The 24,568-nt window shown below is 48.7% G+C and overlaps 1 protein-coding gene across 3 annotated transcripts in view; it reads right to left on the reverse strand.

Moving 5' to 3' along the window:
* The window catches only part of VSTM5 (V-set and transmembrane domain containing 5), a 182,814-nt gene that overhangs the window by 60,778 nt on the left and 97,468 nt on the right, over positions 1-24,568 (reverse strand). The gene's annotated exons all lie outside the window — the stretch shown is intronic.

Here is a 24,568-nt window from a genome sequence, read left to right on the forward strand (position 1 = left end):
TAGTGGACCGGTTCTAAGAGGCTACTGGTTTTCACCAGAGCCCGCCGCAAAGCGGGATGGTCTTGCTGCGGCAGTAGCAACCAGGTCGTATCCACTAGCAACGGCTCTACCTCGCTGACTGCTGAGAAGGCGTGGGACAGAAGGACTAGGCAGAGGCAAGGTCAGACGTAGCAGAAGGTCGGGGGCAGGCGGCAAGGTTCGTAGTCAGGATGGATAGCAGAAGTTCAGGTAACACAGGCTTTGGACACACTAAACGCTTTCACTGGCACAAGGCAACAAGATCCGGCAAGGGAGTGCAGGGGAAGTGAACAGATATAGTCTGGGAGCAGATGGAAGCCAATTAAGCTAATTGGGCCAGGCACCAATCATTGGTGCACTGGCCCTTTAAGTCTCAGAGAGCTGGCGCGCGCGCGCCCTAGAGAGCGGAGCCGCGCGCGCCAGCACATGACAGCAGGGGACCGGGACGGGTAAGTGACCTGGGATGCGATTCGCGAGCGGGCGCGTCCCGCTGTGCGAATCGCATCCCCGACGGCCATGACAGTGCAGCGCTCCCGGTCAGCGGGACTGACCGGGGAGCTGCAGGGAGAAAGACGCCGTGAGCGCTCCGGGGAGGAGCGGGGACCCGGAGCGCTAGGCGTAACAGTACCCCCCCCCCTTAGGTCTCCCCTTTTTTTTGTCCGGTGACTGCCTCCCCTGGGATGAGGACACCGGGAAAGAATGGATGGTTTCCTCAACGGCAGGCAGTACAGCAGGAGTTGGAATGGGGAGGGAGGGCAGAGGGTGAAGCTTGGCACGGGGCAGGGAGACACAAGGACGGGAGCCAAGAGGAGGCACAGAGGCTTGCCTGACGGGACTGGGAGGGGGGGAGAGGCACTTCCTGTGGCAGGCAGAGTCCCAGTACTTGATCTCCCCGGTGGTCCAATCAAGGGTGGGCGAATGAAGCCGGAGCCATGGCAGACCGAGGAGGACCTCAGAGGTACAGTTGGGGAGAACGAAGAGCTCAATCCTTTCGTGGTGGGGTCCAATACGCATCAGGAGGGGTTCTGTGCGGTAACGCACGGTGCAATCCAGTCTGACTCCATTGACCGCGGAAATGTAGAGCGGCTTGACGAGACGGGTCACCGGGATGCTGAATTTATTCACAAACGACTCCAAAATAAAATTTCCAGAGGCACCAGAGTCCAAGCAGGCCACGGCTGAGAGGAAGGAGTTGGCTGAAGGAGAAATCCGCACGGGCACCGTGAGACGTGGAGAAGCAGACTTAGAGCCAAGAGACGCCACACCCACGTGAGCTGGGTGCGTGCGTGCGTTTCCCAGGCGTGGAGGACGGATAGGGCAATCCACCAAGAAATGCTCGGTACTGGCACAGTACAGACAGAGATTTTCTTCTCTACGGCGATTCCTCTCTTCCTGGGTCAGGCGAGACCGATCCACTTGCATGGCCTCCTCGGCGGGAGGCCCAGGCGTAGACTGCAAAGGATGCTGTGGGAGAGGTGCCCAGAGATCTAAGTCTTTTTCCTGGCGGAGCTCTTGGTGTCGCTCAGAAAAACGCATGTCAATGCGGGTAGCCAAATGGATGAGTTCTTGGAGGTTGGCAGGAATCTCTCGTGCGGCCAGCACATCCTTGATGCGACTGGATAGGCCTTTTTTAAAGGTCGCGCAGAGAGCCTCGTTATTCCATGATAACTCGGAAGCAAGAGTACGAAATTGGATGGCGTACTCGCCCACTGAAGAATTACCCTGGACCAGGTTCAACAGGGCAGTCTCGGCAGAAGAAGCTCGGGCTGGCTCCTCGAAGACACTCCGGACTTCAGCGAAGAAGGACTGGACTGTGGCTGTGGCAGGATCATTGCGGTCCCAGAGCGGTGTGGCCCACGACAAGGCCTTTCCTGAAAGAAGGCTCACTACGAACGCCACCTTAGACCGTTCTGTAGGAAACAAGTCCGACAACATCTCCATATGCAGGGAACACTGAGACAAAAATCCACGGCAGAGTTTAGAGTCCCCATCAAATTTGTCCGGCAGGGACAAGCGGAGGTTAGGAGCGGCCACTCGCTGCGGAGGAGGTGCAGGAGCTGGCGGAGGAGATGGTTGCTGCTGTAGCAGAGGCAGAAGTTGCTGTAACATGGCGGTCAACTGCGACAGCTGCTGTCCTTGTTGGGCAATCTGCTGCGATTGCTGAGCGACCACCGTGGGAAGATCAGCGAGACTTGGCAGCGGCACCTCAGCGGGATCCATGGCCGGATCTACTGTCACGATTCGGCTTACGGGTTGTGGATCCGCTGTGTCAGCGAGGGATTGGCGTGGACCGTGCTAGTGGACCGGTTCTAAGAGGCTACTGGTTTTCACCAGAGCCCGCCGCAAAGCGGGATGGTCTTGCTGCGGCAGTAGCAACCAGGTCGTATCCACTAGCAACGGCTCTACCTCGCTGACTGCTGAGAAGGCGTGGGACAGAAGGACTAGGCAGAGGCAAGGTCAGACGTAGCAGAAGGTCGGGGGCAGGCGGCAAGGTTCGTAGTCAGGATGGATAGCAGAAGTTCAGGTAACACAGGCTTTGGACACACTAAACGCTTTCACTGGCACAAGGCAACAAGATCCGGCAAGGGAGAGCAGGGGAAGTGAACAGATATAGTCTGGGAGCAGATGGAAGCCAATTAAGCTAATTGGGCCAGGCACCAATCATTGGTGCACTGGCCCTTTAAGTCTCAGAGAGCTGGCGCGCGCGCGCCCTAGTGAGCGGAGCCGCGCGCGCCAGCACATGACAGCAGGGGACCGGGACGGGTAAGTGACCTGGGATGCGATTCGCGAGCGGGCGCGTCCCGCTGTGCGAATCGCATCCCCGACGGCCATGACAGTGCAGCGCTCCCGGTCAGCGGGACTGACCGAGGAGCTGCAGGGAGAAAGACGCCGTGAGCGCTCCGGGGAGGAGCGGGGACCCGGAGCGCTAGGCGTAACACTCAATAGTATAGTTAGGGAAGCTCGCCTAGAGGACGCCCACATCCGGAGCCCCTCAGGCCACGCGGGTTTCACCTATCATCGAGGTAGCTGCAGGTCTAGAATAGACAGGTTTTATTTGAAGGAGGAAGCCGTCTCTTCCGCAGTGTCCGTGGTTGAGGTGGAGTTCTCCGATCACTGTATGATTTTGTTTTCCCTGAATGTTTCAGAGACCCCTCGGATGGGTAAAGGTTATTGGAAGCTGAATTCGTCCCTCCTGGAGGAAGCGGAGGTAAGACAGTTCTTTGAGGATTTTCTTCAGAGTCAGGTACCTTTACTGGACCTTTGTAGTAGTAAGTCAGAGTGGTGGGAGATATTCAAGAAGAGGGTTGCGGGGTTCTTCCGCCAGCTCTCGAGCCTCAGATCCCTGAACAGGTATCGCCTGTATCAGGACTGAGGAGGAAACTCGAGCTTCTCATCTCGACTGGAGGTAGCCGAGAGGATATCTCCAGAGTGAAATCCTTGCTGATGATGTGTCAGTACGATAGGCACGCATCTTTGGTTTTTGAGAGGGATTTCGGGAAGTACCGCTCGCCCGACCCTTACAGAAACTGTAAGATGTCAGTGAGTAGTAAAGTCATTTCAGGACTGATTGATAGTACAGGATCTCTGAATCGGTCCAGATCAGGGATCTTGGAGGTCGTCAGATCCTTCTACTCGCATCTCTTGGGAAGGAACGATCTAGATCGAGACGGGATGTCGGCTTTCCTGGCTGAAACCATTCCTGAGCCAGGGGTAGACCCCTCTCTTGATGTTTTGGCAGAAAAAATCAGGGAAGAGGAAGTGAGACTGGCGATTGAGGGGCTTGCCTCCAAGAAGTCACCAGGTCCGGATGGCTTAACATCCGAGTGGTACAGGACCTTTAAGGAGTCTTTAGCTCCCCTCTTGACTGAGGTATTCAATGAGTGTCTCTCCTCGGGCACTCTGCCAAAGTCAATGAGGAGGTCAGCCCTGATTCTTCTCTCAAAGGGTAAAGATCCTAGCCGGATTGAGAATTGGAGGCCCATAGCTCTTCTTAATACGGACAGGAAGCTTCTGGCCAAGATACTGTTTAATCGGCTGGTGAAGTTTGCACCCCGGCTCCTTTCGGGGGCCCAGCACTGCTCTGTTCCAGGCCGAAGCACCTTAAGTGCTGTTCTCGGTGTCCGGGAGGCAGTGGAGCGGAGTAGTGCAGGTCTCTGGAAGGGGTACTTGCTGACCCTGGATCAGGCCAAAGCATTTGATCGGGTGAACCATGAGTACCTCTGGTCCGTCCTTCTGAGATCTGACTTACCGTGTGCTTTTATTAATTGGCTTAAGACCTTATATGCAGGGGCAGAGAGTTTCCCGCTGGTGAACGGGTGGTCTGGCCGCTCTTTTGAGGTGGGGTCCGGAGTCCGTCAGGGTTGTCCTTTGAGCCCGCTTTTATATGTGTTCGCAATTGATCCCTTCGTCCGGAGGGTAGATTGTGGGCCGTTGGCGGAAGTCAGGATGAGTCTGGCGGAGCTGGATGTCGCCCAGAGAGTGGTGGCGTACGCTGATGATGTCACCATTTTCGTGTCCTCGAGAGAGGAGGTCGATGTGGTGATGTTGGAGGTGGAACGCTACTCGGAGGCATCCGGGTCTAAGATCAACCGGGATAAGTGTGAAAGTCTCTGGCTGGGAGGGGGAGATCCCACTTTTGATCTCCCGGACACCCTCCCAGGGCCCCAAGACTCAGCAAAATCTCTGGGCATCACATTCGGCCAGGATTATTATCCCACCAAAAACTGGGACGGTAAGCTACAGGATGCCACTCATAAGGTGGATCAGTGGAAGGGTTGGTCTATGACCCTCAGGGAAAGGGTACACCTGATCAAATCGTACCTGCTCCCCTTGTTTATCTATCTGGGCAGCGTATGTATCTTGCCAGAGGCTTACTACACTAGGATCTACAGCCTGTTTTTCCAACTGTTATGGGGGAACAGGATGAACCTAGTCAAGAGAGAGGTTACGTACCGCACAAGGAGACTAGGGGGTTTATCTATGGTAAACCCTGTGGTGTTCTTAACAAACACCTTCTTGAAAGCCAACATCTCAAACCTCTGGTCAGAGAGGGCTCCTCCGTGGGTACTCTCCTGCAGAGAATGGTTTCGGCCTTTCTTCCAGGAATGGGAGACAGGAGGGCAAGTGAAGGACCTCCGTACGCCTCATGGATATCTTCCGGCTTACGCTACCCCGACTCTGAAGGCGATACATCGGTGGGGTCTGGGAGTGTGGGAGATCAGGACCCAGTCAAGGCAGTTCCTTGACAAACGGGTTCTGTTGACCCACTTCCAGAAGCCTCTGGCGCTCAGGGACTGCCCAGGTCGGGATCTGAGGGTGGGGTTGTATCTTTTAAATATGAAAAGGATCCCCCAGAAGTTTTGGGACTTGGCCTGGCGCTGCTTTCAGGGGAAGCTATATGTGAGGGACAATTTGAAGTGTAGGAGATCTGATGACCGGGGATGTCCCCGAGAAGAGTGCGGGGACATGCTGGAAAGCATGGACCATTTCCTGCTTCATTGCCCCTTTAATATAAGGGTCTACAACCGGGTGGGTCAACTTGCCGGCCTTACCTATCCAGAGTGGGCTTATGGGGCATTCAGGAACCTGGGTGGCCGTGATCGGGGCACTTTATTTTTAGTCAGTTTAGTGGTTAGGTACTACACGTGGAATGCACGGTGTTTAGTGTCTACACAGCGCAAAGTCCTCTCCGAGGTGGAGGTCTGTAGGAACATCACCGGTGACCTCGGGAAGATCAGGTCTTTGGAGTATGGCAGTCTTGGTACCAGTAGGGCTTCTCTCCTATGGAGAGGGTTTTCTTTTGATGTGCCCTAGGTACTAGACCTTTTGGGTAGAGTACCCTTGATTTGGTTAGGGACAGTGATGCAGGGACAGGGTTAGGGTGATAGTAGGGTCAGTTTATCTTTAGGGATAATGGTAGGGTGAGAGGTAGGGTGCAGTTAGGGAAAGAATGTAATTTTTGTATGTATCAGGATTGCCATCCTTCTTCCTGGTGGTGGGCTAATGCATGTGCACCATAGCTTTTTGTTTTGTTTTCAGATGCTATGGTTATGAAGGGCTTACAGGCACCGAACTTGGGCCTAAAGTGGGTTGTATTGTTTGCTTATGTATGTTAAAGCTGGTAATGGTTAAGTTGGTTGGGAGGAGTTCTAGGTTGGGAGGGTATATTTGTGGGTGGTGGTGGTCTTTTCTTTTGGTGGACCTGGCATGGGCGAGTCGTGGACTGGACATTGAGGACTATGAACTGTATGGAAAAAACTCTGACCCATGTACAGGAGGGCGGGTGGTGTGGGTGAAGGGTCAGTTTAGTGTAGAACGTTCTTTTATATTTGTAGGTGAGTTTTCTCTTTATTTATAGGTGTATATAGTTTGTGTATAGTATTGTATATAGTAGTGTATATAGTTAGTTATGTATATAGTATGTATAATGTATGTTATATCATTATAATTGTTTTTTTTTTTTTTTTTTTTATATAGTAGAGATGGCAGTCGAACCAGTTTTGTTTTTGTAGTAATGTTTCTTTAGTATCCCGTTGTGGATTTATTTTCTTTGGTTTATATATGTAGTATGTAGTAAAGATGTGTGTAAGCATGTGTGTATTGTGTTTTCTGTGATATTTTCCCGAGTTTGGGTATTTTGAGTTGAATTTAATTTATTTATTTATTTTTGGTTTCTTGGTTAAATGTAGTTAATAAACATATATATATATATATATATATATATATATATATATATATATATATATATGTGTGTGTGCATGTGTGTGGTATAGTGTTATTATTATTATTAATATTATTATAAAAAAAAAACAAAAAAAACAAACATGGTGTGCAGTGTGAGTGCTTGTTGTGTTTTCTATTTGTAATGTATCATTTTTCCCGAGTTTGGGTGTTTTGAGTTAAAGCGAAATAGTGCTATATTTATGTTTCTTATGAGTGTGTTGTTTGGCTATGAAAGGTGAAGTTGTAATATTTATAGTTCTAGTAGGAAAGCTGGGCTGGCCGGTTAGGCAGGATTTTTGTTCTTTTATTTAAATGTAAAGTTTGGGTTTATGTTATTTCATGTTGTTGTTTTCCGTTATGGCAAAGTTGTGCTGGTTTATGTTTTGTTATTATTTATATTTTTCTAATAAAAGATTTACAGGATATAACTCAGGATCAGTACAGGATAAGTAATGTAATGTATGTACACAGTGACCGCACCAGCAGAATAGTGAGTACAGCTCTGGAGTGCTGACCAATTAGTTGCGGGTGTGGTCGTGCTTCAGCTGTGCTGTGTGTGTCTGCTGTGTCTCCTGAGCTCCAGGGAATTACCATCTGTTCCACCTGGGGCCTGCTTCCTCCTCCCCAGGGAGGGAGTGGGTTTCCAGGCATGAGTGAGGGAGGCGAGGCCCAGGCTTCTGCTCCTCGGAATAGGCCGCAGGGGAGCAGTAGAAGCCAGCAAGCGGCCGGAACATCGGAGGATTTGGGGGTGAGGCGTTCCACCAGGAGTCGCAGCAATGCTGCTCCAACTCCCCCCACAGAGGCGAGAAGCTCCAAGGCTGGATCCACCTCGGGAAAGCTGGGTGCTTCCAGCGGAAAGCTGGGTTCATCAGGAAGAAGGCAGAGTGCTCACGGAGGTGAAGCCGACCTCAGTGAGGAAGGCTGGGGAGTGCTGAGGACCCGGGAGTCTATTTCCACCTATACCTCCCGGGTAAAAAGTCACCTCCGTGAGTATGAAGACGCCTGTAAGGCCATCAGGAGGCTCCGAGAGGAACTGCGCTGTGCCCGTGCCAGGGCTAAGGTAACTCCAAAAAAGAAAAAGACGGAGATCCAGGGGCAGATAAAGACACTAATGTCTGAAATACAAGTTTTGGAGGAGAGGAGAGCCGAATTATTGGAGAAGAGTGGTCCATTTAAAGAGAAACTGGAAAATGAGGAGCGCTTCAGGGTGAAAGAAGAAGATAAAAATAAAAGGTTGATGGGGCTGCAACCTGAGAGCCAGGTGGATGATGTGGAGGAGATGGAGGAAGAACAACAGCCAGATCCACCTGGTGGCCTGCGGCAACAGCAGCAGGCCCCGTACAGTGGGCCCCCTGCACAGCAACCAGCAGTATCACCTGCCGACTCAGGGGAGGACAGTGACAGCAGCTACTAGGGAGGGGCGCTAATGGCCCAGATCCGCATGCTGGAATCCCCAGTGTGTACTCAGAACCTGATGTTTGGAGATGAGCTCCCAAATGAGGCACCTGGGGGTAAGAAGAAAAAGAAGACCAAGCCAAAGCAGCAAGAAGTGGTGAGTTACATCTACACCCCCCTCCCTGTATACCCTGAGTCGGCCGCAGGGTCAGCTCATTGTGCAAGCCCCGTTACCCAGCCCAGCCCGTGTTCTGTGGTGGACTCGGTGCAAAGGTGCGGGGAGAGTACAGATACTAAAAGGGCGCAGAGCTCCATGCCTGTTTGCAGTAGCAGGGATGGAGCAGAGAAGGCATCGGCCGAAAGGCCGTACAGTGAGGGCGGCCCAGCGGTGGGCAGAGAGGCAGACTCCGGTGCTGTAGTTCGCTCCCCTGTGGGAGAGGGGGGTGACTCAGTGCCGGAGGTAGCAAAGGGCATAACGGACACTCCCAAAAGTGAAGAAAAACGTTTGTTTTGTATTGGTGCCGCTGATCCCATTGATCAGCGGCGCCATGAAAAGACTGGAGATGATGCTGATGAGGCGGAGGGCACTAATAAGAACAGGGCTGGGGCCTCCTCTAGACCGGGCAAGCATGCTGCCCGGTCCCTTAAAGGGCCAGCGGAGGTTGTCCCAGCCCTAGTGCCCCGTGATGCTGAGGCCGGATTATCTGTTTCTGGTCCAGCCAGTGTGAATGAGAAGGTAAATGGGGGTACGGGGTGTATGACTGGGGAGCGGATGGAGGTTAATATTATTGGAGAAGGTGATTTTGCTGTTGCTGAAATTAGGGGTGGTGATGGGACTACAGATGATGTTATTGGAAACAATGTTGTTGGGGGAAGTGCTAATGTTGTTATTGGGGGTGGTGGGGATGTTGTCATTAGAAGTGGTGTAGGTGTAGGGTCTGGTCCGGTTGCCCCCCCAGTGGTGACAGATCATAGGAGTTATGCCAATGTCACTGCTGGGGGAAGTAGAATACTTTCCTCGTCTCCTGACTCTAGGGACGGTTTATTGCAGCGACGTCTCCTGGAGGCTCTGAAAAAGGGGGAAAGGTCGATTAATGTAGAGGGTAGAGCAGTTGATCTGTCCTTCTGGATAGAGAGACACGGTCTCTCTGCCTTCCGAGAGGAAAGAGGGGGCGATACTGTGTGGTCCCTCCCAACAGCCGGGGCAGGTAGTAACCGTAGGAATGTGGTCCGTCTTCGGTGGCAGGGCGAAGATATGTGTCCTTCAAGGACCAAAGTGGTTGAGCTCTTGCTAAAGATGGGCTTCAAGGCAGTTGATATCTTTGCCTTGATACATCCCTACGGTGCTCCTGAATTCGATATCAGTTTTGTTCGGCCAGAGGGGCTTGAGCTTTTCTGGTCGAATTATGAATTGGTAAAGAATGAGCCCGGCTGGCGAGACTTTGCCGTACAGGCATTGTCTCGTCAAAACGAAATCAAGAGAGTGACCGTTTTGACCCGTAACGAATCACTCTCTTGTGTTGACATCATCACCTGGTTAGGACGGTATGGCGAGGTAATGGGGGTCCCGCAGAAGAACAGGGACGAGTTTGGCATCTGGTCAGGAGCCTGGACGTTTCTGGTAAAACTTAAACGTTCAGGAAATACAGTTACCCATATTCCATCCTCTGCCTTTCTCGGCAGGGATCGTATCCAGATTTTCTACCGGGGTCAGCCGAAGCTCTGTCACAGATGTGGTGACCCCACACACTTCAGTGCAAACTGTACGGTGCAGAAATGTGCCTTGTGTGGGGGTGTAGGCCATCTTGCCGCATCTTGTGCGGAGATTAGGTGTCACCTGTGTGGTGACTTAGGTCACCCATTCAGTCGTTGTCCTCGTTCTTTCGCTAATGCGGTCTTGTCCCCAGCGGGTGAAGATCACGAGCCGGAATCTGCTGGGGAGGGGACTAGCAGGGGTGGAGGAACTGAGGGGTCAGTGAGGAACAGGAAGAGAAAGACACCAGCCCAACTAAGACGTCTTGATAAACGCCAAAGGGATAGGGTGATGGGGAAAGCCCGGGTTACTGGGACGACCTCTCATTCTGTCCCAGAGGCCAACCTTGCTGCTGAGACCCTGAGGGATGGCGAGCTGAATGAGGAGGTCAGGAGGATCCAGAATGAGGAAGGTGCCATCTCCTCAGATAGCGTGGAGGAGGATGATGTGGGATGGCAGAAGGAGACACGAAAGCGGGGTACAAGTATAAAAAAAAAAGGGAGATTTAAGATCTTCTCCCACCCTGGTCCAGGTGCCAAAGGAAGGCAAAACTGACTCCCCTCTGGTTGGCCTTTCCAATCGATTCCGACCCCTCAGGGACATCTCCTCCTCTTCTTCGGAAGGGGAGGATGAGGGGGATGTGGCAGAGGGGCTTCCAGGGGGCGCCGAGTCCTCTTCCCCTGGGGAGGTTATGTCCTCGGGGGAAGGGACTGGCCTAGAATCCGGAGACGAGGAAAGTAAAACGACGTCTGGTGAGATGGACACTTCCATTTCTCTAAAGAGGGTGAAGAGTTCTTCTGATGTGGAGGGTGAGAAGGGGAGTGGGAAAAAGAAAGCTGTTTAACTCAATCACCCTTGATGGCGGCACCCTCTCCGTTGACGCTGGCGTCCATTAATGTCGCCAGCATTAAGTCAGATACAGCTCGTTTTGCTGCCTATGATTTTTTTGCCCATATTAATGCTGATATTTTATTTTTGCAGGAGACCAGGCTTACAGATATGTCATCTATCTACAAGGCTAAAAGAGAGTGGAGGAATGGGCCCTCCTACTGGTCTCTTGGGGCCGAGCCGTATAGCGGAGTGGCGGTCCTTTTTACCGCAGCGGTAGAATGCCGACGGGTTATCGAGTTAGAAATGGGGAGGTGCCTGATCTTAGATGTCCTCATGAGGGGACAAGAACTTCGCCTTATTAACATCTACGGCCCACAGTCTAAGTGGGACCGGAAGTGCCTCTTTATGAGGATCAAGCCCTATCTTTTTACAAGTCGGCAGGTGGTCTTTGGAGGGGACTTCAATGCTGTCACGAGGCCCCAAGATAGGGGAGGTTCCAGAGACAAGCTGACTTATGATAGCGTCGCCCTTAATAGCATAGCGAGTGAGGCTCGCCTGGTGGATGTCCACATCCGGCACACCCCAGGCCACGCGGGATTCACCTATCATAGGGGTAGTTGTAGGTCTAGGATAGACAGGTTTTATTTAAAGGAGGAAGCCGTCTCTTCAGCAGTGTCTGTTGTTGAGGTGGAGTTCTCCGATCACTGTTTAATTTTGTTTTCTCTGAATGTCACAGAGACCCCCCGGATGGGCAGAGGCTATTGGAAGCTGAATTCGTCTCTCTTGGAAGAAGCGGAGATAAGACAGTCCTTTGAGGATTTTCTTCAGAGCCAGGTACCATTGCTGGGCCTTTGTAACAGTAAGTCAGAGTGGTGGGAGATCTTCAAGGAAAGGGTTGCGAGATTCTTCCGCCAGCTCTCGGGCCTCAGAAGCCTAAACAGGTACCGCTTGTACCAGGGCCTGAGGAAGAAACTTGAGAACCTTGTCTCGACTGGAGGTAGTCATGATGATATCTCCAGAGTGATGTCCTTGCTGATGAAGTGCCAGTACGATAGGCACGCATCTTTGGTTTTTGAGAGGGATTACGGGAAGTACCGCTCGCCCGACCCTTACAGAAACTGCAAGATGTCAGTGAGTAGTAAAGTGGTCTCAGGACTGATTGATAGTACGGGATCCTTGAAGAGGTCCAGATCAGGGATCCTGGAGGTCGTCAGATCCTTCTACTCGCACCTCTTGGGAAGGAAGGATCTAGATCGAGATAAGGTATCAGCTTTCTTGGCTGAAACCATCCCTGAACCAGGAGTAGACCCCTCTCTTGACGTTTTGACAGAGATGATCCGGGAAGAGGAAGTCAGGATGGCTATTGATGGGCTTGCCCTCAAGAAGTCACCCGGTCCGGATGGCTTAACATCTGAGTTCTATAAGACCTTTAAGGACCCTTTGGTTCCCCTCTTGACTGCGGTTTTTAATGAGTGTCTTTCCTCGGGCACTTTGCCAAAGTCAATGAGGAGGTCAGCGCTGATCATCCTGTCAAAGGGTAAAGACCCGTCCCACATTGAGAATTGGCGTCCCATAGCACTTCTCAATGCGGACAGAAAGATTCTGGCAAAAGTGCTGTTTAACCGGCTGGTGGAGTTTGCACCCCGGCTCCTTTCGGGGGCTCAGCATTGCTCTGTTCCGGGCCGCAGTACATTTAGTGCTGTGCTCAGTGTCCGAGAGGCTGTGGAGCAGGGTAGGGCTGGCCACTGGAAGGGGTACTTGCTGTCCTTGGATCAGGCAAAAGCGTTTGATCGGGTTAACCATGAGTACCTCTGGTCTGTCCTTCTGAGATATGGCCTGCCAGGGGGTTTTGTTGATTGGCTTAAGACCTTGTATGTAGGGGCAGAGAGTTTCCCGCTTGTGAATGGTTGGATTGGCCGCTCTTTTGAGGTTGGGTCTGGTGTCCGTCAGGGTTGTCCTTTGAGCCCTTTGCTGTACGTGTTTGCAATCGATCCTTTCCTTAGAAGGATTGATTGTGGACCGTTGGCGGGGGTGAGAATGGACCTGGCGGTGCCGGATTCGGCTCTGAGGGCGGTAGCGTACGCTGATGATATCACCGTGTTTGTCTCCTCACAAGAGGAGGGCAGATGGGTGGTGTCAGAGGTGGACCGCTACTCGGAGGTAGCCGGGTCCAAGATCAATCAGGATAAGTGTGAGAGTCTCTGGCTGGGAGGGGGAGATCCTGATTTTAACCTCCCGGACGCCCTTCCAGAGCCCCAGGAATCCGCAAAAGTCCTCGGCATCGAATTTGGTCACGGGGATTACCCCAAACAAAACTGGGACAGCAGGCTTAAGATCGCCGCTCAGAAGGTGGATCAGTGGAAGGGTTGGTCTTTGATCCTCCGGGAAAGGGTTAACCTGATGAAAACTTTCCTGCTCCCTTTGCTGATATATCTGGGCAGTGTATGCATGTTGCCAGAACCTCTTTGGACCCGGGTCTACAGTGTGTTCTTCCAAATGTTATGGGGGAATAGACTGAACCTAGTGAAGAGGGAGGTTACTTACCGTACAAGGAGACTAGGGGGGTTGTGTATGGTCAACCCCGTGGTATTCCTAGTGAATACCTTTCTTAAGACCAATATAGCAAACCTCTGGTCAGAGAGGGCTCCTCCGTGGGTATCCTCCTGTAGGGGATGGTTTCGGCCTTTCTTCCAGGAATGGGAGACAGGAGGGCAAGTGAAGGATCTTCGCACACCACACGGGCATCTCCCGGCTTACGCTACCCCGGTTCTGAAGGTTATTCGTCGGTGGGGTCTGGGGATGTGGGAGATTAGGACTCTGTCGAGGAAATTCCTTGACAAGAGGGTCCTGTCTTCTCATTTCCAGAGGCCATTGGCGCTCAAGGACTGCCCAAGTCGGGATCTGGAGGTGGGTTTAGAGCTTTTGAATTCTATCAGGATCCCCTTGAAGTTTTGGGACTTGACTTGGCGCTGCTTCCATGGGAAACTGTGTGTGAGGGACAATCTGAAGTGCAGGAGCTCTGATGACCGGGGATGTCCCCGCGAAGAGTGTGGAGGCATGCTGGAAAGCATGGAGCATTTTCTGCTTCATTGTCCCTTTAACACAGAGGTTTATAACAGGGTGGGCGCTTCCATTGGTTGGCCTCGGCTGGCCAGTCTCTCCTATGCGGAATGGGCCTATGGGGCATTCAGAAACCTTGGAGGCTGGGACCGGTGCACTTTATTCCTAGTCAGCTCAGTGGTCAGGTATTACACGTGGAACGCACGGTGTTTAGTGTCGACGCAGCGTAAAATCCTCCCTGTGGGTGAGGTGGTTAGGAACATTCTTGGTGACCTGGTGAAGGTGCGTTCTCTGGAGTACGAGAGGCTGGGTGCTGGCAGGGCCTCTCGTCTGTGGAGGGGCTCTGCCTTTAAAGTGCCTTAGCCTGTCGTCTCCCCCTGGTGGTGGGCTGATGCTGGCACATGAGTCTTTTTGTTTTGTGCTGTAGATATATGGTGATATAGGGCTTGCAGGCACTGAACTTGAGCTTTAGGGGTTTGTGTGATTGAAAAGCCTTATTGTTGTTTGTTGTTTGGTTTGTATAGTTTGTATTATTTTGTATATATTTGTTTTGTTTGTACATTTATGTATATGTGTATATATGTATATATATTGTATTTTTTTTTTCTAGGGGTTGTGTTGTGTTGGGGTTTAGTGTTAGGTTGGGTGGTGGGTAGATGGGGGGAGGGGGGATTCTGTGTGGGACTTTTTATTTAAAAAAATAAATAAGTAAAATCCTGGACTGGTTCATGGACGTCTGTTATCATGTACTGGGGGCATGGGATGCGGGACCAGCTCAGGGCCAAAAAAAAAAAAAAAAAAAAAAAAAAAATTTGTATATTCTGTTTTTCTGTTTGCGGTGTTTGTTGGTGGTTTGACACATATTTATTATTTTGGGTGGTGAAATGCAACCGGACCAGTTTTTAGTTATTATTGTTGTTATTATTATTACTGTAAGTATTATTATTATTGTAGAGTGTTTAGTAGTGGTTGTTATTATAGCGGTGTGTTTGGTGAGAATGAGGCTGGACCAGAAGATACTTGGTTGGACATTTTTGGACTAATATGGACTCATTATTGTATATATTATACAGGTGTATGTTGTTTGTATTATTGTTATGGTGATGTTCGTTCTTTTTGTAATGTTTTATATTTTTTAATAAAAGATCTACAGGATATAACTCAGGATCAGTACAGAATAAGTAATGTATGTACACAGTGACCTCACCAGCAGAATAGTGAGTACAGCTCTTTAGAATAATACAGGATATAACTCAGGATCAGTACAGGATAAGTAATGTAATGTATGTACATAGTGACCTCACCAGCAGAATAGTGAGTACAGCTCTTTAGAATAATACAGGATATAACTCAGGATCAGTACAGGATACGTACGAGGGAGGGGATTATCAGATTATGCAAGTGAGGGGAGGATACCCCCGGCGGTGGGTCCCTTGCTGCGGCCTTGATCCTGGAAGCGGCCGTGTGGGGACTGAGAGGAGCGGGAGACTCTCTCTGCTCCGCTCCTCTCCTCTCTATGAAGCCGCCCGTGACGTTGCACCACACGTCACGTGACCATCTCCCAGACAGCCATTGCGGTACTGGCTGCCTGGGAATGAGTGACGGCGGCGGCGGCGAACATAAAAAGGTAGCGTGCGGCGCAAACCCGCCCCCCCCGCCCACTCCTACTAACATTTTGGCCGGGCCCCTGACGCCTGGCCCACCAGCCTTTATCAGCTTTATGGGGCAAAAGGGGAGAGCTGCTTTTGGGCCCCCAGGAATTACAGGGCCCGGGGCAGCTGCCCCTTTTGCTCCACGGCCACGGTGATTAGGGTGTGCCTGGGCACACCCGGCACACCCTGTGCGCACGCCTATGTACATGGGTGACAGAGGGGTGTAGAGGAGTGTACATGAGTGACAGAGGGGTATAGAGGAGTGTACATGGGTGACAGAGGGGTGTAGAGGAGTGTACATGGGTGATAGATGAGTGTAGAGGAGTGTACATGGGTGACAGAGGGGTAGAGAGGAGTGTACATGGGTGACAGAGGGGTGTAGAGGAGTGTACATGAGTGACAGAGGGGTGTAGAGGAGTGTACATGGGTGATAGATGGGTGTAGAGGAGTATACATGGGTGACAGAGGGGTAGAGAGGAGTGTACATGGGTGACAGAGGGGTATAGAGGAGTGTACATGGGTGACAGAGGGGTGTAGAGGAGTGTACATGGGTGACAGAGGGGTGTAGAGGAGTGTACATGAGTGACAGAGGGGTGTAGAGGAGTGTACATGGGTGACAGAGGGGTATAGAGGAGTGTACATGGGTGACAGAGGGGTGTAGAGGAGTGTACATCGGTGACAGAGGGGTGTAGAGGAGTGTACATGGGTGATAGATGGGTGTAGAGGAGTGTACATGAGTGACAGAGGGGTGTAGAGGAGTGTACATGGGTGACAGAGGGGTATAGAGGAGTGTACATGGGTGACAGAGGGGTGTACATGGGTGACAGGTGTGTAGAGGAGTGTACATGGGTGGCAGAGGGGTACAGAGGAGTGTACATGGGTGACAGATGGGTGTACATGGGTGACAGAGGGTTGTAGAGAAGTGTAAATGGGTGACAGAGGGGTGTAGAGAGGTGTACAAGGGTGATAGATGGGTGTAGAAGAGTGAACATGGGTGACGGGGGCATAGGGGTGACAGAGGGGTGGACAGGGGGTGGACATGGGTGACAGGAGGGTGGAGAGGGGAGACAGGGGGTCAGAGGGGTGGACAAGGGGGTAAAAGAGGGACAGGAGTGACAGAGAGGGGTGGACTGGGGTAACAAAGGGACAGATGGGTGAACAGGAGGGTGGACATGGGTGACAGAGTGGGGGTGGACATGGGTGACGGGGGGTGGACATGGGTGACGGGGGGATTACATGGGTGACGGGGGAGGGATTACATGGGTGACGGGGGAGGGATTACATGGGTGACAGGGAGGGTGGACATGGGTGACAGGGAGGGTGGACATGGGTGACAGGGAGGGTGGACATGGGTGACAGGGGGGGTGGACATGGGTGATAGGGGGGGTGGACATGGGTGACAGGGGGGTGGACATGGGTGACAGGGGGGGTGGACATGGGTGACAGGGGGGGTGGACATGGGTGACAGGGAGGGATTACATGGGTGACAGGGAGGGATTACATGGGTGACAGGGAGGGATTACATGGGTGACAGGGAGGGATTACATGGGTGACTGAGGGGGTGGACATGGGTGACAGGGGGGGATTACATGGGTGACAGGGAGGGATTACATGGGTGACAGGGAGGGATTACATGGGTGACGGGGAGGTGGACATGGGTGACAGGGGGGGTGGACATGGGTGACGGGGGGTGGACATGGGTGACTGGGGGGGTGGACATGGGTGACAGGGAGGGTGGACATGGGTGACAGGGAGGGTGGAAATGGGTGACAGGGGGGGTGGACATGGGTGACAGGGGGGGTGGACATGGGTGACAGGGGGGGTGGACATGGGTGACAGGGGGGGTGGACATGAGTGACAGGGGGGGGTGGACATGGGTGACTGGGGGGTGGACATGGGTGACTTAGGGGTGGACATGGGTGACTGGGGGGGTGCACATGGGTGACTGGGGGGGTGCACATGGGTGACTGGGGGGTGGACATGGGTGACAGGGAGGGTGGACATGGATGACAGGGGGGGATTACATGGGTGACATGGAGGGATTACATGGGTGACAGGGAGGGATTACATGGGTGATAGAGATGGACAGGGAGGTAAACAAGGCAGACATGGCTGACAGGGGGGGGTGGACATGGGTGATAGAGATGGACAGGGAGGTAAACAAGGCAGACATGGCTGACAGGGGGGGTGGACATGAGTGACGGGGTCGGGGGGGGGGGGGGGTAGAGGGTGGACCTGGGTGACGGTGGGGGGATTTAGACAGGGTTGAGATGGTGAACAGAGGGGTGGAAAGGGTACGGTACCTTCAGCAAGCCGGCCCGCACAGCTTGCAGTTCCACAGGAGGCACGGGAGTCCGGTGCTGGTGCAGCTCGTTCCGCCCCAGGGCACCATATCCGGCTCACTGCGCCGCAAGGGAGAGGGGGACGGAGGGGGACACAGGAGACGGAGAGTGAAGGAGGGGGATGCGGGGGACGCAGGGAACAGATGGGGAAGGAGGGGAACACGGGTCACGCGGCAGACGCAGGGGACGGAGGGGAACACAGGAAACGCAGGAGATGCAGGGGGACGCTGTGTGCGCAGTGCGCACGCAGACTTCGCTTCCCCCCTGCGCCGTCAGGCCGGGGCGGGACATTTAAAAAAAAATAATAGTAAAAAATTTAAAAAATCACGGCAAAATCCCGCGGCACCACGGGCAGTGCTGAACGGCACACACGTGTGCCGCGGCACCGCGGTTGGGAATCACTGCTATATACTGACCCCCATATATATGAATGTATACTATATACTGACCACATATATATGAATGTATACTATATACTGACCCCCGTATATATGAATGTATACTATATACTGACCCCCATATATGAATGTATATTATATACTGACCCCCATATATATGAATGTATACTATATGCTGACCCCCATATATATGAATGTATACTATATACTGACCCCCATATATGAATGTATACTATATGCTGACCCCCATATATGAATGTATACTATATGCTGACCACATATATATGAATGTATACTATATGCTGACCCCCATATATATGAATGTATACTATATACTGATCCCATATATATGAATGTATACTATATACTGACCCCCATATATATGAATGTATACTATATACTGACCCCCATATATGAATGTATACTATATACTGACCCCCATATATATGAATGTATACTATATACTGACCCCCATATATATGAATGTATACTATATACTGACCACATATATATGAATGTATACTATATACTGACCCCCGTATATATGAATGTATACTATATACTGACCCCCATATATGAATGTATATTATATACTGACCCCTATATATATGAATGTATACTATATACTGACCACATATATATGAATGTATACTATATACTGACCCCATATATATGAATGTATACTATATACTGACCCCCATATATGAATGTATACTATATACTGACCCCCATATATATGAATGTATACTATATACTGACCCCCATATATATGAATGTATACTTTATACTGACCCCATATATATGAATGTATGCTATATACTGACCCCCATATATATATGAATGCATACTATATACTGACCCCCATATATATGAATGTATAGTTACATAGTTACATAGTTAGTACGGTCGAAAAAAGACATATATCCATCAAGTTCAACCAGGGAATTAAGGGGTAGGGGTGTGGCGCGATATTGGGGAAGGGATGGGATTTTATATTTCTTCATAAGCATTAATGTTATTTTGTTCCATGAATGTATCTAATCCTGTTTTAAAGCTGTTAATTGTTCCTGCTGTGACCAGTTCCTGAGGTAGACCGTTCCATAAATTCACAGTCCTCACGGTAAAGAAGGCGTGTCGCCCCTTGAGACTAAACTTTTTCTTCTCCAGACGGAGGGAGTGCCCCCTCGTCCTTTGGGGGGGTTTAACCTGGAACAGTTTTTCTCCATATTTTTTGTATGGGCCATTAATATACTTATATATGTTTATCATATCCCCCCTTAAACGTCTCTTCTCAAGACTAAACAATTGTAACTCCTTTAATCGCTCCTCATAGCTAAGATGTTCCATGCCCCATATTAGTTTAGTCGCGCGTCTCTGCACCCTTTCCAACTCCGCAGTGTTCCTTTTATGGACAGGTGCCCAAAACTGAACAGCATATTCCAGGTGAGGCCGTACCAATGCTTTATAAAGGGGGAGTATTATGTCCCTGTCCCTTGAGTCCATCCCTCTTTTGATACATGACAATATCCTGCTGGCCTTGGAAGCAGCAGCCTGACATTGTGCTATTCTGTAGTCTGTGATCTACAAGTACACCCAGATCCTTCTCTACCAGTGACTCTGCCAGTTTAATCCCCCCTAAGACATACGATGCATGCAGGTTATTAGTACCCAGATGCATAACTTTACATTTATCCACATTGAACCTCATTTGCCAAGTGGATGCCCAGACACTTAGTCTATCCAAGTCATCTTGTAACTTATGCACATCCTCTATAGACTGTACTGTGCTACAAAGCTTGGTGCCATCTGCAAAGATAGAAACAGAGCTGTTAATACCATCCTCTATATCATTGATAAATAAATTAAACAACAGCGGGCCCAGTACTGAACCTTGGGGTACACCACTAATTACCGGGGACCAATCAGAGTACGAATCATTGACCACCACTCTCTGGGTACGATCCATGAGCCAGTGTTCAATCCAGTTACAAACTAAAATTTCCAAACCCAAAGACCTTAACTTACCTGTCAGACGTCTATGAGGGACAGTATCAAACGCTTTAGCAAAATCCAGAAACACTATATCCACAGCCATTCCTCTATATACAGAGCCCCCCTCTATATACACAGCCCCCCTCTATATACAGAGCCATTCCTCTGTCAAGGCTTCTACTCACCTCTTCATAAAAGCAAATTAGATTGGTTTGACAACTTCTATCCTTAGTAAACCCATGCTGGCTATCACTTATAATACTATTATCCCCTATGTCTTCCTGTATGTAATCCCTTATAAGTCCTTCAAACAATTTACCCACAATGCACGTTAAACTTACCGGTCTATAGTTTCCTGGGGAAGACCTAGAGCCCTTTTTGAAGATTGGCACCACATTCGCCTTGCGCCAGTCCCTTGGCACAATACCAGACACCAGAGAATCTCTAAATATCATGAACAGGGGTACAGATATTACTGAACTTACCTCTCTAAGAACTCTTGGGTGTAGTCCATCCGGTCCTGGGGATTTGCTTACATTTATATCACTTAACTTACCTTGTACCATCTCTACATTAAGCCAGTTCAGTACATTACATGATGTGTTACCAGCACTGACCTGGCCAATGTCAGCTCCTTCTTCCATAGTATATACAGAACTAAAGAACCCATTCAGTAGTTCCGCCTTCTCTTGATCGCCTGTGACAACCTCCCCATTATCATTATTAAGGGGTCCTACATGCTCTGTCCTTGGTTTTTTTGCATTTATATATCTAAAAAAAATATTTAGGATTAGTTTTGCTTTCTTTGGCCACCTGTCTCTCGTTTTGAATTTTTGCTGTTTTTATTACATTTTTACAGATTTTATTAAGCTCCTTGTACTGTTTAAATGTTATCGCTGACCCATCAGATTTGTATTTTTTGAAGGCAATTTTTTTGTTGTTTATTGCTCTTTTAACCTCATGTGTCAGCCATGTAGGATTTAGTTTTAATCGTTTACATTGGTTCCCCTTTGGTATATATTTAGCTGTATAGTTATTTAGTGTTGATTTAAAGATGTCCCATTTACCTTCTGTATCAGTATTTGACAACACCTCCCCCCAGTCTATGTCCTGTAGTGCAGCTCTCAGCCCAGGGAAGTTTGCCTTTTTAAAGTTATATGTTTTTGCTTTCCCCGTCTGTCTTTGTTTTCTACATTTTAAGTCAAAAGTAACTATATTGTGGTCGCTATTACCAAGGTTTTCCCGCACAGTTACATTACCAACCAGCTCTGCGTTGTTGGAAATGATCAGATCCAACAAGGCATCACTTCTTGTTGGGTCCTCCACAAACTGGCCCATAAAATTATCCTGCAATAAATTTAGGAATTGTCGCCCCTTTGTAGTTTTAGCCAACCCCGGACCCCAATCTATATCTGGATAGTTAAAATCTCCCATTATTACCACTGTACCTGCCCGGGCGGCCCTCTCTAGTTGTTTATGCAGCCGACCTTCTATCTCTTCAGTGATATTAGGGGGTCTGTAGATTACACCAAATACTATTTTTTCAGTATTTCCCTCCTTTTGTAATTCTACCCACAGTGATTCCACCTCCTCAGAATCATCACACACTATGGCATCGTTCACACTGACTTTCATACCACTTCTTACATACAGACAGACTCCACCACCTTTTCTGTTCATTCTATCCTTGTGAAACAAGGTAAACCCCTGCAGATTGACAGCCCAGTCATGCGAGGAGTCCAGCCATGTCTCAGTGACCCCAACTATATCAAATATACTGACCACACATATGAATGTATACTATATACTGACCACACATATGAATGTATAAAATATACTGACCACACATATGAATGTATAAAATATACTGACCACACATATGAATGTATACTATATACTGACCACACATATGAATGTATACTATATACTGACCACACATATGAATGTATACTATATACTGACCCCCATATATATGAATGTATACTATATACTGACCCCCATATATATGAATGTATACTATATACTGACGCCCATATATATGAATGTATACTATATACTGACCCCCATATATATGAATGTATACTATATACTGACCCCCATATATATGAATGTATACTATATACTGACCCCCATATATATGAATGTATACTATATACTGACCCCCATATATATGAATGCATACTATATACTGACCACACATATGAATGTATACTATATACTGACCACACATATGAATGTATGCTATATACTGACCACACATATGAATGTATACTATATACTGACCCCCATATATATGAATGTATACTATATACTGACCCCCATATATATGAATGTATACTATATACTGACCCCCATATATATGAATGTATACTATATACTGACCCCCATAAATGAATGTATACTATATATTGACCCCCATATATATGAATGTATACTATATACTGACCCCCATATATATGAATGTATACTATATACTGACCCCCATATATATGAATGTATACTATATACTGACCCCCATATATGAATGTATACTATATACTGACCCCCATATATATGAATGTATACTATATACTGACCCCCATATATATGAATGTATACTATATACTGACCCCATATATGAATGTATACTATATACTGACCACACATATGAATGTATACTATATACTGACCCCCATATATATGAATGTATACTATATACTGACCCCCATATATATGAATGTATACTATATACTGACCCCCATATATGAATGTATACTATATACTGACCACATATATGAATGTATACTATATACTGACCCCCATATATATGAATGTATACTATATACTGGCCCCCATATATATGAATGTATACTATATACTGACCCCCATATATGAATGTATACTATATACTGACCCCCATATATATGAATGTATACTATATACTTACCCCCATATATATGAACGTATACTATATATTGACCACATATATGAATGTTTACTATATACTTAGCAACCAATCAGATCGCTTCTTTCATTTTTGAAAAGGCCTCGGAAAAATGAAAGAAGCAATTTGATTGGTTGCTATGGGCAACTCAGCAGCTTTTCCAGGAAAGTAAAGTTTAACCACAACACTCTAACACTGTCCACCCTGGGACTCGAACCAGTGACGGTCTCCCATCCCACTGTACTGCCGAGACGGTCCTGCTTATCTTACATGCAGTGAGATCCCCATAGACCACAATTAGCCTATTGGTTTTATTGGGCAAAAAATCACAGAGTTGGTGCACTAGTCACAGTTCTCTATACCATTAATGAAGGGAGGGCTCAATATTCGCAAATTTGCGCATATGCGCACAAATTTTCACATATGCGCAAAAAAAGCGAATATTCGTAATTATGAATATATAGTGCTATATTTGCAATATTCGCAAATTCGCGAATATGCTATATTCGCGATTAAAATTTGAATTGCAATATTCGTGAGCAACACTAGTCGCTGCAAATACAGTGAAGGAGTTTAAACATGCATGGGATAGGCATAAGGCTATCCTTCATATAAGATAGGGCCAGGGACTATTGATAGGATTCAGATTATTGGGCAGACTAGATGGGCCAATTGGTTCTTATCTGCCGACACATTCTATGTTTCTATACTGTATGGATATCAGAAAAATGGTTCCAAGCTCTTATTTCTTTATTAAATTCACTACTTTGGGGCAGGAAAGCACGATAATGAAATATGGTTCTTTAACGTTAGCTGAGCACGATGGGGGTTGGGCACTTTGTTTTTTTTTAGGTACTTTTTAGCACTAAAATTGCAGACTATTATGAGAAGGAGGGAAAATGTAGTCCTATTTTTTCTCTCTAAGGGTATGTTCACACTACAGAATTCCCGCGGAATTCCACGGGCGGAATTCCGAGAGCCGAATTCCGCGGTGTGAACTTAACATTAGTGTGAATGGGTTTCCGCGAGACCCGTTCACACTGCGGAATTTCAGCGCCGCTGAAATTGTTCCGCCCAAAGAAAGAACATGTTCATTCTTTGTACGGAAGTCCGCGAGCACTGCATAGCTGTCAATGGTGACGGCTCAGTGCCGCCCGGTCCTACCGCCGCCGCCGGCTGCCAGTCTGAATCTTCGCTCGCTTAATTCAGCGAGCGGAGATTCCATTCACACACTGTAGTGTGAACATACCCTAATGGGTCGTTATAAGGATATTTTTGAGATTTTGGAAGCTGGGATACTCACTACACCCATGCATATCTATATAATTAAGTATGGGAGAAACTTAAAAATTTTTAAAATTACATGGAGATTTGACTTTACTTCATTATGGTCGAATAAAGCACTTAAAGAATTCCTTAAAATTAAAGATTCACTCTTTTGGATGAAAAGGGGCTTATTTATGTAAATCAATTATACGCTT

The sequence above is a fragment of the Hyla sarda genome, chromosome 2, assembly GCF_029499605.1.
Source record: "Hyla sarda isolate aHylSar1 chromosome 2, aHylSar1.hap1, whole genome shotgun sequence".
NCBI classification, from domain to species: Eukaryota; Metazoa; Chordata; class Amphibia; order Anura; family Hylidae; genus Hyla; species Hyla sarda.